At 35.5% G+C, this 14,200-nt stretch overlaps 1 protein-coding gene across 2 annotated transcripts in view; it reads right to left on the reverse strand.

The window, feature by feature from the left end:
• The window catches only part of slc23a2 (solute carrier family 23 member 2), a 57,673-nt gene extending 43,934 nt beyond the window's left edge, over nucleotides 1-13,739 (reverse strand). The window contains exon 1 of one of the 2 annotated variants that reach the window (XM_067395125.1): nucleotides 13,506-13,739. The gene's annotated coding sequence lies outside the window, so the exon portion shown is untranslated. The remainder of the gene's footprint in view (nucleotides 1-13,505) is intronic. The other variant, XM_067395126.1, reaches the window with a different exon arrangement.
• Nucleotides 13,740-14,200: the final 461 nt, after the last annotated feature.

Genomic DNA, 14,200 nt, shown 5'->3' on the forward strand with positions numbered 1-14,200 from the left:
CAGCAAAATGCAGACGACTTCACAAGACTAATGATGAGACAACAGAGAGAGAATTAAATTCAGTGCTTTTATTTCCAACATGTGCTCATTCAAGGCTGTATTATTTAATTCATGCCAAGTTACATCTTGACGGATTACCTTACGTGACTCAGTGAGCTTGTCTCCATTTCTTAGAGACAAGCTGCATAAACTAGCTACATTTCAGGTATTTATGTAACACATCTAATTTGTGCATTAATGGCTGTTATGTTAAATAAAGTTTACTAATTACAGCAAAGCAGGTAAGTATACTTTACCTGTGCACGCTGTTGTCTCATCTCCCCCTCAGATGCGTTGTAATGGCGGCATTTATCGGTAAAGCTGATATTACAAAACCGATATCCAATTATGGTAAATTGATATATCGTTCGATCTCTAGTTTTGATATTGTTTTAACATATAAAGTGACAAAGGCAAACAATCAACCACTACAACAGTAAGTAAAAAATAATTTTGAAAAAAATCAAATCAAAATAAGATTAGAAAAAAATAAATAAAAAAAATAAATAAATAAATAAATTTATATATATATATATATATATATATATATATATATATATATATATATATATATATATATATATATATATATATAAGGGCTGTGTATCACCAACAATGTCACGATACGATACGCATCACGATACTAAAGCCACGATACGTATCACAATATGTTTCAATTTAGAATTCAAATTTATTTTGAGCAGAGTTTAGTTACAGTAATATGTGTTTATTGAATAACCAGTGTTATAACAGTCATGATAACTGAAAAAACTATTTTGTTTTTGTCATTAAAAAAAAAATGATTTAAAATATAAAAAATGGCACAAAAAAAGCTTCTTTTAAAAGCTTGCTTTTAAAGTCACTCCCTCAGTAACTGAATTGACAATTATAGTGACACTGAGAAATTAACAAAGCTCAATGACTCTTGCAACAGTAAGTTGACTTGTAAGAAAACTAAGTTAGTTAATCGGCTATAATATTATAATAATGTCTATACTGCCTGTTTTTTTGTTTGTTTGTTTTTTTATCTGTAAAAATGATTTTTTTGGATATCAACTAAAAATATGTTCTAGAACATACGTTTTTATTAATGTGGTCTACAAAATATGGGCTACATGAGTTTACAATACACACTTAACAATAAGGTTCATTTATTAAACATCAGATAATGCATTAACCATAGACTGTAAAAAAATAGGTATTAACATGAACCAACCATGAGCAATACATTTGTTACTGTATTAGTATACACATACTAATTAAATGCGCAGGTCTCCTCTCGTGCGTCCTCCCCACTGGACGAGGCCAATATCACTTTAGTTTCGATTTCAGATATCTCTATTATATATGCCATCACTGCTTTTAACTTTCTAGATGTAATTACCGAAATCAAAACAGTCCATAAACTATCCTCACGAAAACGTCAGTCAAGCCAGCTCGCGCCTCAACCTGAGAGATCGGCCTTCAAATTTCTCGGTTTCTGAATGGACGGTTTGGCTTGATTGACAAACGCTAACGTTCGGCCATGATTTATACACCATCGACCTGTCCTAAAACGTTAGCACGCTTTGATCGATGATTTGGAGATCGCGTGTTTCTCCGTTCGAGAGCGTCACGTGACTGGCTAGATTTACAAGCAAGACAGACTCGATACGGCAGCTGCTGTATCGATACGCGCATCGTCAGGAGTTCATGACGATGTATCGTTGTATCGATATTCTGAGCACAGCCCTAATATTATATATATATATATATAAAAATATTATATAATCACACACACACACAGAAGAGAAGATATTGTCGAATAAAGTCGTTATTTTTGTTTTTGCGCACAAAATGTATTCTCGTCTTTGAATTTAGTACCTTTTTGGACCTTGAAAGTGTTGATTGTATTGTGGTCTATGGACGATTTCATCAAAAATATCTTAACTTGTGTTCCGAAGATGAACGAAGGTCTTACAGGTGGAACGACATAAGGGTGAGTAATTAATGACAGAAATTAAATTTTTGGGTGAACTAACCCTTTAAGTTCTGATTTCAAACAGAACCAGATCCATTTTACTATAAGGCAGGCAGTTAAACAACAACAAATCCAACATTACAAACAAGGACGAAGCATCCACACAAATCTGGAAAGAGCCTGAGGTGGAGTCACAAAAATATTTGGCTAACTCATGTGAGGTCAAAATAACAAAAAACCCTGGAGACCTTAAACCTGGAGATCACATCTCTCTTGAAAACAATTATTACTGGAGCAAGACTAATCCAACAAACTGCTTTAAGACACCACAGGAAGAGAATAAAGGATGAACTTGAGGTGCTTTAAATTCGGCACTAGTTTCTATAGAATGAAAATAAAGTGCAGACATCTGTTTTGCAATACTCCCACAACAATATCTGTTGACACACTGGTGACTAACGTCTGAAGCTCATCCAGTTACCTCATAATTATAGCTTACTGGTGTTTAAACGGTTAAAACTAGACAACCAGCCTCTTCAGCAGCACATTTATAGACAAAACACACACTGAGCTCATTTCTGCCTCAGCCCTAATGATGAAACTAGTCAGATGCTTAGTTTTGAAGGCCATTGATAAGAGGCTGTCAGAATATGACAGTTCATCGCATACACATTTAGCATAATGTGCCCGTTGAAAGTTTCACTTTTTTTCTCATGGGAAGTAAGATGTGACAAAGCCAGTCCCAAAGCTAAACAAAATGATGCTAACAATTTTGAAATGTCATGCCAAATATTGGCTCATTTTGGATTTCATGAGAGCTACACATTCCAAAAAAGTTGGACAGGTAGCAATAAGGGGCCGGAAAAGATAAATGTACATATAAGGAACAGCTGGAGGACCAATTTGCAACTTATTAGGTCAATTGGTAACATGATTGGGTATAAAAAGAGCCTCTCAGAGCGGCAGTGTCTCTCAGAAGTCAAGATGGGCAGAGGATCACTGATTCCCCCAATGCTGCGGCGAAAAATAGTGGAGCAATATCAGAAAGGAGTTTCTCAAAAAAAAATTGCAAAGAGTTTGAAGTTATCATCATCTACAGTGCATAATATCATCCAAAGATTCAGAGAATCTGGAACAATCTCTGTGCGTAAGGGTCAAGGCTGGAAAACCATACTGGATGCCGTGGATCTTCGGGCCCTTAGACGGCACTGCATCACATACAGGAATGCTACTATAATGGAAAAATCACAACATGGGCTCAGGAATACTTCCAGAAAACATTGTCGGTGAACACAATCCACCGTGCCATTCGCCGTTGCCGGCTAAAACTCTATAGGTCAAAAATGAAGCCATATCTAAACATGATCCAGAAGCGCAGGTCTTTTCTCTGGGCCAAGGCTCATTTAAAATGGACTGTGGCAAAGTGGAAAACTGTTCTGTGGTCAGACAAATCAAAATTTGAAGTTCTTTTTGGAAAACTGGGACGCCATGTCATCCGGACTAAAGAGGACAAGGACAACCCAAGTTGTTATCAGCGCTCAGTTCAGAAGCCTGCATCTCTGATGGTATGGGGTTGCATTAGTGCGTGTGACATGGGCAGCTTACACATCTGGAAAGGCACCATCAATGCTGAAAGGTATATCCAAGTTCTAGAACAACATATGCTCCCATCCAGACATCGTCTCTTTCAGGGAAGACCTTGCATTTTCCAACATGACAATGCCAGACCACATACTACATCAATTACAACATCATGGCTGCGTAGGAGGAGGATCCGGGTACTGAAATGGCCAGCCTGCAGTCCAGATCTTTCACCCATAGAAAACATTTGGCGCATCATAAAGAGGAAGATGTGACAAAGAAGACCTAAGACAGTTGAGCAACTAGAAGCCTGTATTGGACAAGAAAGGGACAACATTCCTATTCCTAAACTTGAGCAACTTGTCTCCTCAGTCCCCAGACGTTTGCAGACTGTTATAAAAAAGAAGAGGGGATGTCACACAGTGGTAAACATGGCCTTGTCCCAACTTTTTTGAGATGTTGATGCCATGAAAATTAAAATGATACATTTTCTCAGTTTAAACATTTGATGTGTCATCTATGTTGTATTCTGAATAAAATATTGAAACTTGAAACTTCATTGCATTCTGTTTTATTCACAATTTGTACAGTGTCCCAACTTTTTTGGGTTTGTACAAGAAATCAAAATCTTCTGTAACAATCTTATTGACACCAAACTTTTGAACAGTAATATGTATGATTTTTTTTTTTTTTCCCATGACCAAATGTCAACCATAATTCATGGAACTGAAAACAGGTTATTCTGAGTTAATCAGTGCAAACCGACTTAATTGAACTCAATAGTTCTCTGTCAATAGCTTTAGAGGAACTTGTCACTCGTGACTAATAAAACTCATCAGATTCCACAAACATTCTTCATACAACCCTGAACTCAGCATTTATACACTTACAAACTTCCTCTTAATAAGCTTTTCCAAGATCATGCACAACAATGTGACTCTCCCTTCCCATGAGTCAAGGGTTTTAAAATTAGGGTCTAAGAACCCAACAGCTGTCCACAAGAGGGTGCTAAGGGGTCCACAGATGAATAAAAAAAATAATTAATAATAAAAAAAAGGTATTTTAACAGTAAGAAATAAGATATGTAAGGTACATTTAAATAGTTAGTAAACACATTGGAGGGAGCCTTTTCAAATCTACCGTTATCCTTAACTCACTGGTTGTCTGGCATTATTTTTTGCTTCAATACTAACTAAATTGAATTGATATTTACTGTTTTTAATATTTAATGCAAAAACTGCTATAGAAATAAATCTGACTTCAACTAAACATTTATGTAATATTCTAATATTAGGCAAACAAAATACTTTGCATTTTGAAATTAGAGGGTAGATGAAAAAGTAATTATATTAGTACCTTTACTTAATATAATATTTTAAGAAATATTGCTTTGGCAACTAACTGAAATAAATATGCTTAAGTTGAAATACTAAAATGACTAAAACTTAAAAAAAAAAAAAAAGAAAAAAAAATGACAAAAGCACAAACAAAATGACTAAAACTTAAATATTAAAATAAAACCTGAACATAAAAATAAAAGCCAATTATAAAAAGTATTCATTAAGCTAATTATAAATATTTATAAAAAGTATATAAATAATACTAAAACAACACTGAGATTTTTCACACAGTATAATGGGTCTGTACAAATATGTTGCTGGCTTTATATTTGGTTGTCTTTAGCATTAAAAACTTTAGAAACCCCTGCCGAGTCGTCATTTGTGATTTTCACTGGTTTTCCAGGAAAGAAGCTGACCTTTCCACACCCACGACAACACATTCCTCAACACCGGCTAACTCCCTCAAATATGCTGTTTAATTAGCCCTCTCAGTGGTGAAGTGAGTTTAGTGACAATACTGCAGCACTGTAGGAGCCTGACATCACTGGACCGCTGCCCTGCACCACTGTGAGGGGAGATTTAAACATCACAGCACACCTCTGCAGGGGCAAATTATTGAGTTTCAGTACAGTGAATATCAAAGAATGACAAATTCCTTTAGAAATGAATATATCCATGGGGTATCTTGAATGCACATCAATTAAACACAAAGGGACCCCAGGGGAAAGAAGGGGGTATTTAAATTAACAGGGGTGTCAGGAGGGCTCAGGAGGACTTAAATCTAGTCTGCACCAGATAGCCTGACAACATTTACTGCAGCACAGCAATAGTAATTTATAGAGGTGTGTATCAACTACAGGATCTCAATGCTGATGCTGTTCAGAAAGAACAGATGTATTTTGGTGAAAGTCAAAATGCAGTGCTTTAAGTCTGAGCTTAACTAAATAAGTTTAACTATGTCAGGGAGATCAAATTTAAAATGAACAGTTAAACTCTTCACCTAATGACTAATTAAACCTAACCTAATGATATCAACTCAAATAGACCGAATCAAACAGGTTATAGATCAATCTGACACAGAAGCACTTGCAAAAACCACTGTCTGCACATTTTGTGACCAAAAAAAGGCACCATCAAGGACGTCGTCAGACAAATTTAAAATCCATGCAGTCAAGCACGTCATGTGACCCTCATGTCTGCTTTTACAAGGTCAAGTTAGTCAATTACATGAAAATGAATGAAAGCTGCTGAAAAGGGCCCCATTCATTAGAGAAAAATACTGTAAAATCATTTAATTCGAAAATAAAGCAATAGTTAATTCACCTTCTGCCTAAGTGCTGTTGTTTCAACATTATGTTAGGTCACGGTAATTCTCAAAAAAAAAAAAAAAAAAAAAAAAAAGTAGTAAAGTTTGTCATACAAAGTGCTGAAGTTTGGAATTTAGTGCCGTTTTCTACCATAAAAGCAAGTATTTAACATGAGGACATAATTATTATAATTTGAGGTTATTATTATATTATTTTCTTTTATTTAAAAGATAAATACATAAATAGAGCAAGGATTGTAGGAGCAATGACAATATATACCACCATTGATACATTGTCAGAATATGAACCAGATCATTGTTCAAACTAAAATCAATACATTTAATAATACATTTTGTCTCCACCATGATTTGGCAGTTCTTAGGAGCCCTGACTCATCTAGTAACTCAAAAAAAAAAAAAAAAAAAAAAAAAAAAAAAAACCGCAAATTGACAAAATCCCCTATGATGTAAAAATCAAACAAATGTCAAATCTGACAAATTGCCTGAGACATGAAAAACTCAGACCTAATAATTGCAAGAGTGAAGCCAATGAATGAACCGAGTAATGTCAGTGAAGCCTTCTGTCATAAGAAACCAGTGACATATGCAAGGTGTGATACCCTCACAATTTACATTGAGGTCAACCAACAGGATCTCAGCTTTGCAAGTTCTATAGGGGTGGTTTATTGAAAGGATGCCAATAAGGGTAATTCAGAGGTTGTTATTACATACAACTACAGAATTACATTCTTTAAAAGGAATAATTAACCAAAATGAAAATTCAGTAATTTCGTCATGTCATCATACCTTACTTTCTTACTATGGAAGTCAATGGTGCCCCCAGAACTCTTCAGTTACCCACATTCTTCAAAACATCTTCCTTTGTGTTCAACAGAACAAAGAAATTTATACAGGTTTGGAACAAGATGATGGGGAGTAAATGACAGAATTTACTTTTTTTTTTTTTTTTTTTTTTGGAGTTTTTGTTTTGAACTTAAGTGATGTAGCTTATTAATTTATCATGAATAAGTTTTTGGTTTGCATTCTTTAACGACCAAACCCCAACTACCAAGACTCTATTTTAAAACAACAACCTGTACAAGCTCATTCAGTAAATGATGAGCAGACTTAGGCAAATTCAATTGTTTCCTCATAAAAAAGAAAAACGGAAAGAGACAAGAAAAGAGAAGAGAGAATAAGAACTGGTGAAAAAAAAAGACTGAAATAGCGTGAGTGAGAGTGCATGAGTGATGGCATATTTTTCGCTTCAATAGGCTAAGTCTCATTTTGTGAGTGATCAGATGACTGAGAAAAAAAAAAAGAAATCAAAAAGAGGAAGAAAGACCTAAATACCATCTTGTTTTTCAGTGGTGTGCATAATATTTTGTGAGTGTCAGTCTACTGGCGTGTTAACATGCTCTCTCAGCTTCACCGTTTAATTACATGGTTCTCCCTTTACTTAGTTAAGCTGTCTGAGAAATCAATACAGTTAATTGGTAATTTCTTACACAATCCACTTCTGGGCATGTCTGGATAGACAAGTGAGCAATGACTTCTACTGACAAATGCTAATTCAAACTAAGGCCCTGTTTCCACCTGGTATTAAGATGCATTTTGGTCGATTGGATCACAAGTAGACGAGGGAGACACATACCCGTTTACTATTGGTGTTTTAATCCATCCCTCTTGTCCACTCTCACACCGAATGCTGAGAGTATGTGTTAGAAATAAGGAATGGTGAGAGAATATTGTGCTTTGGTATGTTTTTCATCTTCAAACCAAACTTGGGCTTCCAGCTAGCTAACAAAGTTTAAAATCAGTCTGGTTAGCGAAGCTTCCCGTAATGTTTGCGCATTAGGTCAGCAGGTGGAGAGTAGGTGGTCATTTGGGGCTGTTTGAACACATTTGACCACATCTGCGTCAAGCAATCCAGTCAAATGTGTTTTTGACTACCTCTGGAAGTGCTTGAAAGTGGACAAGCTCTAAACATTTTAGACCCTGTTTACACCTGTATTTAGCGTTGTCCACTTGTGATCCGATTGACCAAAATGCATCTTAAAACCAGGTGTAAACAGGGCCTAAGATAAAAAAAATAAATAAAAATAAGACTACAACTTTCAGGATCCATCGCATTTAACTTCTCTGTACAATATTTAGGCAAGTCAAAACCAAGCACAACAGATTTGTTTAAGCAAAGCATTCCACTCAAAACAGTCTTCTGCTGCTCAACAGCCTATGCTATAAAATACAGCTGCCACAATCCAGTATGAGTTCCTCTGAGCTACATCGGTTTATCTAAATTGTTTATGCATTCCTGGTTGTCTTTCAGTTTATATCATTTTAAAGGATAGGCTCAAAAAGAGTACAATCAATTATGTTTTTAGAAACGCAGTGGTGTAAAGTATTGTACTACAAAAATTGTACTACTTTAACTCTCTACTTGACTACATTTTTGAATAAGTATATGTATTCTTTACTCCAATACATCTGTAATGAGCATTAGTAATGCAATTACTTGTTACATTTTGCATGGCACCTAACTTTTTCTGCAGCAGTTTATCTCTGCTACAAAAAGTGATATCGCCATCTACAGGGCACTGTACTGAAGGTACTGAATCTTGTGCATTTTGGTCTTACTCACCCAAACTTAAAGGAACACTCCACTTTTTTTGAAAATAGGGCAGTTGGAAATGAGCCTAAAGTTAAACAGTTGAGTTTTACCGTTTTCGAATCCATCCAGGTACCACTTTTAGCATAGCTTAGCATAGTTCATTGAATCTGATTAGACCATTAGCGTCTCACTCAAAAATGACCAATGAGTTTCGATATTTTTCCTATTTCAAACTTGACTGTTCTGTAGTTACATTGTGTACTAAGACTGACGGAAAATGAAAAGTTGTGATTTTCTAGGCCGATATGACTAGGAACTATACTCTCATTCTGCCGTAATAATCAAGGAACTTTGCTGCCGTACCATGATATTACCCTTGCAACCATGGAGACATTTGTGAGAGACACTGCGTAATATCATTGCATTGCTGCAGCCATGATACGGCAGCAAAGTTCCTTGATTATTACGCCGGAATGAGAGTATAATTCCTAGCCATATCGGCCTAGAAAATCGCAACTAGAAAAACGCATTTTCCATCGGTCTTAGTTAGTACACGATGTAACTACAGAAGAGTCAAGTTTTAAATAGGAAAAATATCGAAACTCATTGGTCATTTTTGAGTGAGATGCTAACGGTCTAATCAGATTCAATGAACTATGCTAAGCTATGCTAAAAGTGCTACCGCCCGAACTGGAGATCGGCTGAATGGATTCGAAAACGAAAAAACTCAACTGTTTAACTCTAGGGGATTTGGAAAATGAGCCTATTTTCAAAAAAAGTGGAGTGTTCCTTTAACAGGACTACTTTACACAAATGTGAGTACATTAACAGGTAGTTGTGAATTGCGGGAGTATATGAGATGAGGACATGCAGCCGGTGATGAGGCCGAAACCAGTACGTCCAGTGCAAGTAGGTTCTGACCATTTCATTTTACTTAACATTTATTTGTTTTTATTTAACATTTATTTATCCATTATTTTGAAGAGAAGTATATTGGTTTACTTGTGTCCTTTTTGAGCACTTGAGCTTAACTGAGACTTGAGTGTTTGTAGACGTTTATAAAGCTGTTAAGTCAAATTTGATTTATTTTTAGAAAATAATCATGATTGCGCTCCTGACAAAACTGTGTCTTGTATTTCAATGGGATGTCTCTTAGGTGTTGACTAGTGCATCTTTGAGCCAGAACGAGTACAATACTATACTGTTAAAATTAGATACTCTGAGACTGTAAGCTACCAGTACATTTACTTAAGTATGGTTTTCAGGTACTATTTGGAAATTGTTTCTATTCTGGAAACCTGCTTTATCTTTAGCAAATGGGATCAGACGTTCATAAAATACACTGATAAAATATGTCATCATTCTCATATATATTTCATATAGGGAATTGCGCTATATAAACTATATAAATAAATTTTCCCTCACAATATATCTTACAATTATGACTTTACTTCTCTGAATTGTGAGCTATAAACCTGCAAATGTGAGAGAAAAAAAAGTTGCAATCAGCTTTTTTTTTTATTCCATGGTTGATGAAAGATTCCATATGGAGGAGATGTCACTGACCAGACAAAGCCTTGGTCACACTTTATACTATATCTCATGAATAGATCATTTAGGAATCATTTACTAAACACTCGAAGCACTGTGGGTGACTAATAATCACATCACAATGAACCAAAGATGTAGAGCAAAGGTTAGCTATAGATGACCTCCATCCTCTCTAAGCATATAACTGGAAGATTTGTGAGGTCATGATTTGCTATTCTTTCTGCAGTGTTCCCATGCATATCGTTTGATCAAATCCTTTCCATGACATTTCCATTTATGATTGCTGAGTAAAATTAACTTCATAGAGATTTCTGAAGAAGATTTAAATTTGTATGTCAGGTAGCAAGCTTTGATATTATTCAACGATTTTACTTAGTGTCCAAATGTTTCCGGTAACACTATACAATAAGGTTCATTAGTTAATGAATTAGCTAACATGAACTAACCATGAGCAATACATTTGTTATTGTATTTACTAATCTTTGTTAACATAAGTTAATGAAAACAGTTGTTCATAGTTTGTTCATGTTAGTTCATAGTGCATTAACTAGTGTTAACAAGATTTTAATAAAGGTATTATTAAATGTTGAAATTAACATTAACAAAGATTAATAATGTATAAGTGCAATTCATTTTTAGTTCATGTTAACTTATGTAGTTAACTAATGAACCTTATTGTAAAGCGTTACCATGTTTCTAATAAGACCCGCAACACACAGGCCGATGTCATCACGATGGCTTGTGGAAAGATTTACTCTACAAAGATCAACATCGTGCTGATTCAATTTTTTTCAGAGCTGAACATTATAAACATACACACTACCATTCAAAAGTTTGGGGCCAGAATGATTAATACTTTTAGTCAGCAAAGATGCATTAAATATATCAACAGTTACAGTAAAGTAGGGCTTGATATTTGTACACACATTTCATGATTCGATTTCAATTCACAAGCTTGCAATTCGATTGGCTTACAGTATGTTTCTAATTCAATTAGTTTTTTGAAATATAAACAATTAAATGGTGTCTGTCATTAAAAAAAAATGATGGATTTATTCAAAAATACATTAAATATTAAAGAACAGTAAATATGTAATTTGGTGCATATATTAATGTAAACGCTCCACTCTAGAGTTACTTTCCTAGCTAACTACCAAGTTTATGGTCACTGAATTGCATTTCCTATGTAAATGTGCATAATGTGACATATTGTTCTCAAGCGGTTTTATTAATGTCTTTGCATGGTTAAAACACTGTTTGAGCGATCACATGAGACATGATACGTATTTTGTTAAGTTGTACTGTACCTTTTAACATTCCTTCCGATGTTCGATCATGTTTATTTGCCGCTTTTACTGTAGTAAAATGGGTTTAAAAAGTGTTAGTTCACCCAAAAATGAAAATTCTGTTATTTATTACTCACCCTCGTGTCGTTCCACACCAGTAAGACCTTCATTCATCTTGGAACACAATTTAAGATTTTTTTTTATGAAGTCTGAGAGGTTTCTAGAGATCCAACACAACTACCGCTCCAAGGTCCAGAAAGGTAGAAAAAACATCATTAAAGTACTCCACGTGACTCCAGTGGTTTAACCTCAGTTTTATAAAGCGATGCGAGTGCTTCATCAAAAATATCTTCATTTGTGTTCCGAAGATGAACGAAAGTCTTACTGGTGTGGAACGACATGAAGGAGAGTAAGAAATGACAGAATTTTCATTTTTGTGTGAACTAACCCTTTAAAGAGTGCCAAATCTGTATTTGTTTGAATATCATAATAAAATGGACAGAATTATGATATCTGAAATAATGAAATCTGAGAATTTGTTTCATATGAAAAGTAACAAAGCACAAAGCTTATTGTGATTTATAGGATGGGAAGTGCGCCAACTGAAAATAGCATTGATTCTTGGGACTTAAGAAGCGATATTGTTTTTTTTTTAATCAAAATGAGAATCGAGAAGTCAGGATTTTTTTACCCAGCCCTACACTAAATATCCCAATATTTCAATATTTTCAAAGACTGTAAAATCCTTACTAACACCATTGACTTTTTGTCCTACTACAGTAATGCAATTTATGCTGCATTCATGTTATTACAGGAACAATAACCTAGTAAAGTATCTAGCAAAATAAGGGCACAACTGAGATACAAGAAACTTAAAGTAAACAGACACTAGACAACATCTACACTTACCACGCATTTCCATAGAGACCGTTTACAGTTAAAAAAAACACTGCTGGAAAACAAGTACCAATTACCAAATCCATTCATGATAATTAATGAGGCACAAACCAAGTCCAGCAGGTTGTATCACATGAGTCACAGGTGATGACGTCAGACATGAACCTCACCACATCTTCCTCACATGCTTTACCCTAGATCACCTCTTCTATCAAACTATTACTAACCTTGACATACCTCTCATAGATTATAAAACAAGTGTTCCTTCATTTCATCAACTAAGATAAGAACGCTTAATATTTAAACTATCCTTTCCCCATACCGGATGCATGCCAGAAAAATAATGTCTCGCTGCTTTTGAGGGGCGAAACCATATACTTAATACTCTGTTGTGTTTGGTTTAATTCAATGTGGCATTTTAATGTCCTCTTGCATTATTAAATCTTAATTAAGTGATCAAACATGTGTGTTTAAGCAAGTGCGCAGCCTGGAAAACTGAGAGGGATTAACTCGCTGTCACTTGAGGTTCTTAGAAGATGAGAAAATACATCTCAAATCAGACCGGCTGAAAGCACGTGGTCCTTTAAAAGAGCCAGTGATTCAACATCTATATGGCCCAGCTCACCAGACAGGTCGATGTGAGTGCTGAACGTTATCCATACCTCAAAATTAAGTCTTATATACACACACATAATCCATAGAACAAAAACATGAAACAGCGTCATCTTTAGTGTATATGTAATCAAGCCGGTTATAAAACAGATTCTGCATAGTTGTATCGCATCTCTAGGAATGGAATGATGTGTTGATGGGATGCAAGTGCGACAAGCACATTTTCCATTATTATAACGCCTATTTGACATTAAGAAAACATATGTTTACAGTTACAAGTACACCACTGCGTCACAAAATACATTCAATGGTTATTGCTCACCTTTCAGGGAAGAAAAAATCGGTGTCCTCCTGTTCTGTAATTTCCCCTTGTGCTCTGTCTGTGTGTCGTGGTACCTGGAAGCTACACTGAGTGTCCTAACGTTACTTCTGAGGGGAAATACAGAAACAGCGACCTTCTCTGATCAAACGCCTTCGGCAGGATTGAGTCTTCTGACTAGACGGGATTACATTTGATGAGCAGGAGACGACCGAAACGATTTTTTCCCCGTTATATAGCAACACACACACAGGGGCACTGTGGCATTTCAACGCATGCTCAAAACAAACCCTGACGTCGCGACGCTCAAAAGTCCCGCCTTCTGATGACTCTCAGCCAATAGGATTGTTCAGAAGCGATGACGCAACAGTCCAGTCATCTCTTAGCGGGTTTAGTGCCGCCCCTTTGATTCCATAAGCCCGCTCAGTGCAATCTTTTTTTTTTTTTTTTTTTTTTACAATCCATGGTGCAACCTCCTTCACACCCCCCATCTGCCTCACAGGACTCCCATTTCCTCCGGCGTGGTGTAACCTATGGGTGTAACAGTAAAGATGGCGCTTTCAGTCTCTTTTTTATTATATTTCTTAGAAGTAGGCTATCGAACAGACATATTTACAACATACAATATGCAATTATAAAAATAACGAAAAAAAAAACTTATAGGGGTAAGTACAAATATATGTATGTATAACACATAT

This window comes from Chanodichthys erythropterus, chromosome 9 (genome assembly GCF_024489055.1).
Source record: "Chanodichthys erythropterus isolate Z2021 chromosome 9, ASM2448905v1, whole genome shotgun sequence".
In the NCBI taxonomy this organism is placed as follows: Eukaryota; Metazoa; Chordata; class Actinopteri; order Cypriniformes; family Xenocyprididae; genus Chanodichthys; species Chanodichthys erythropterus.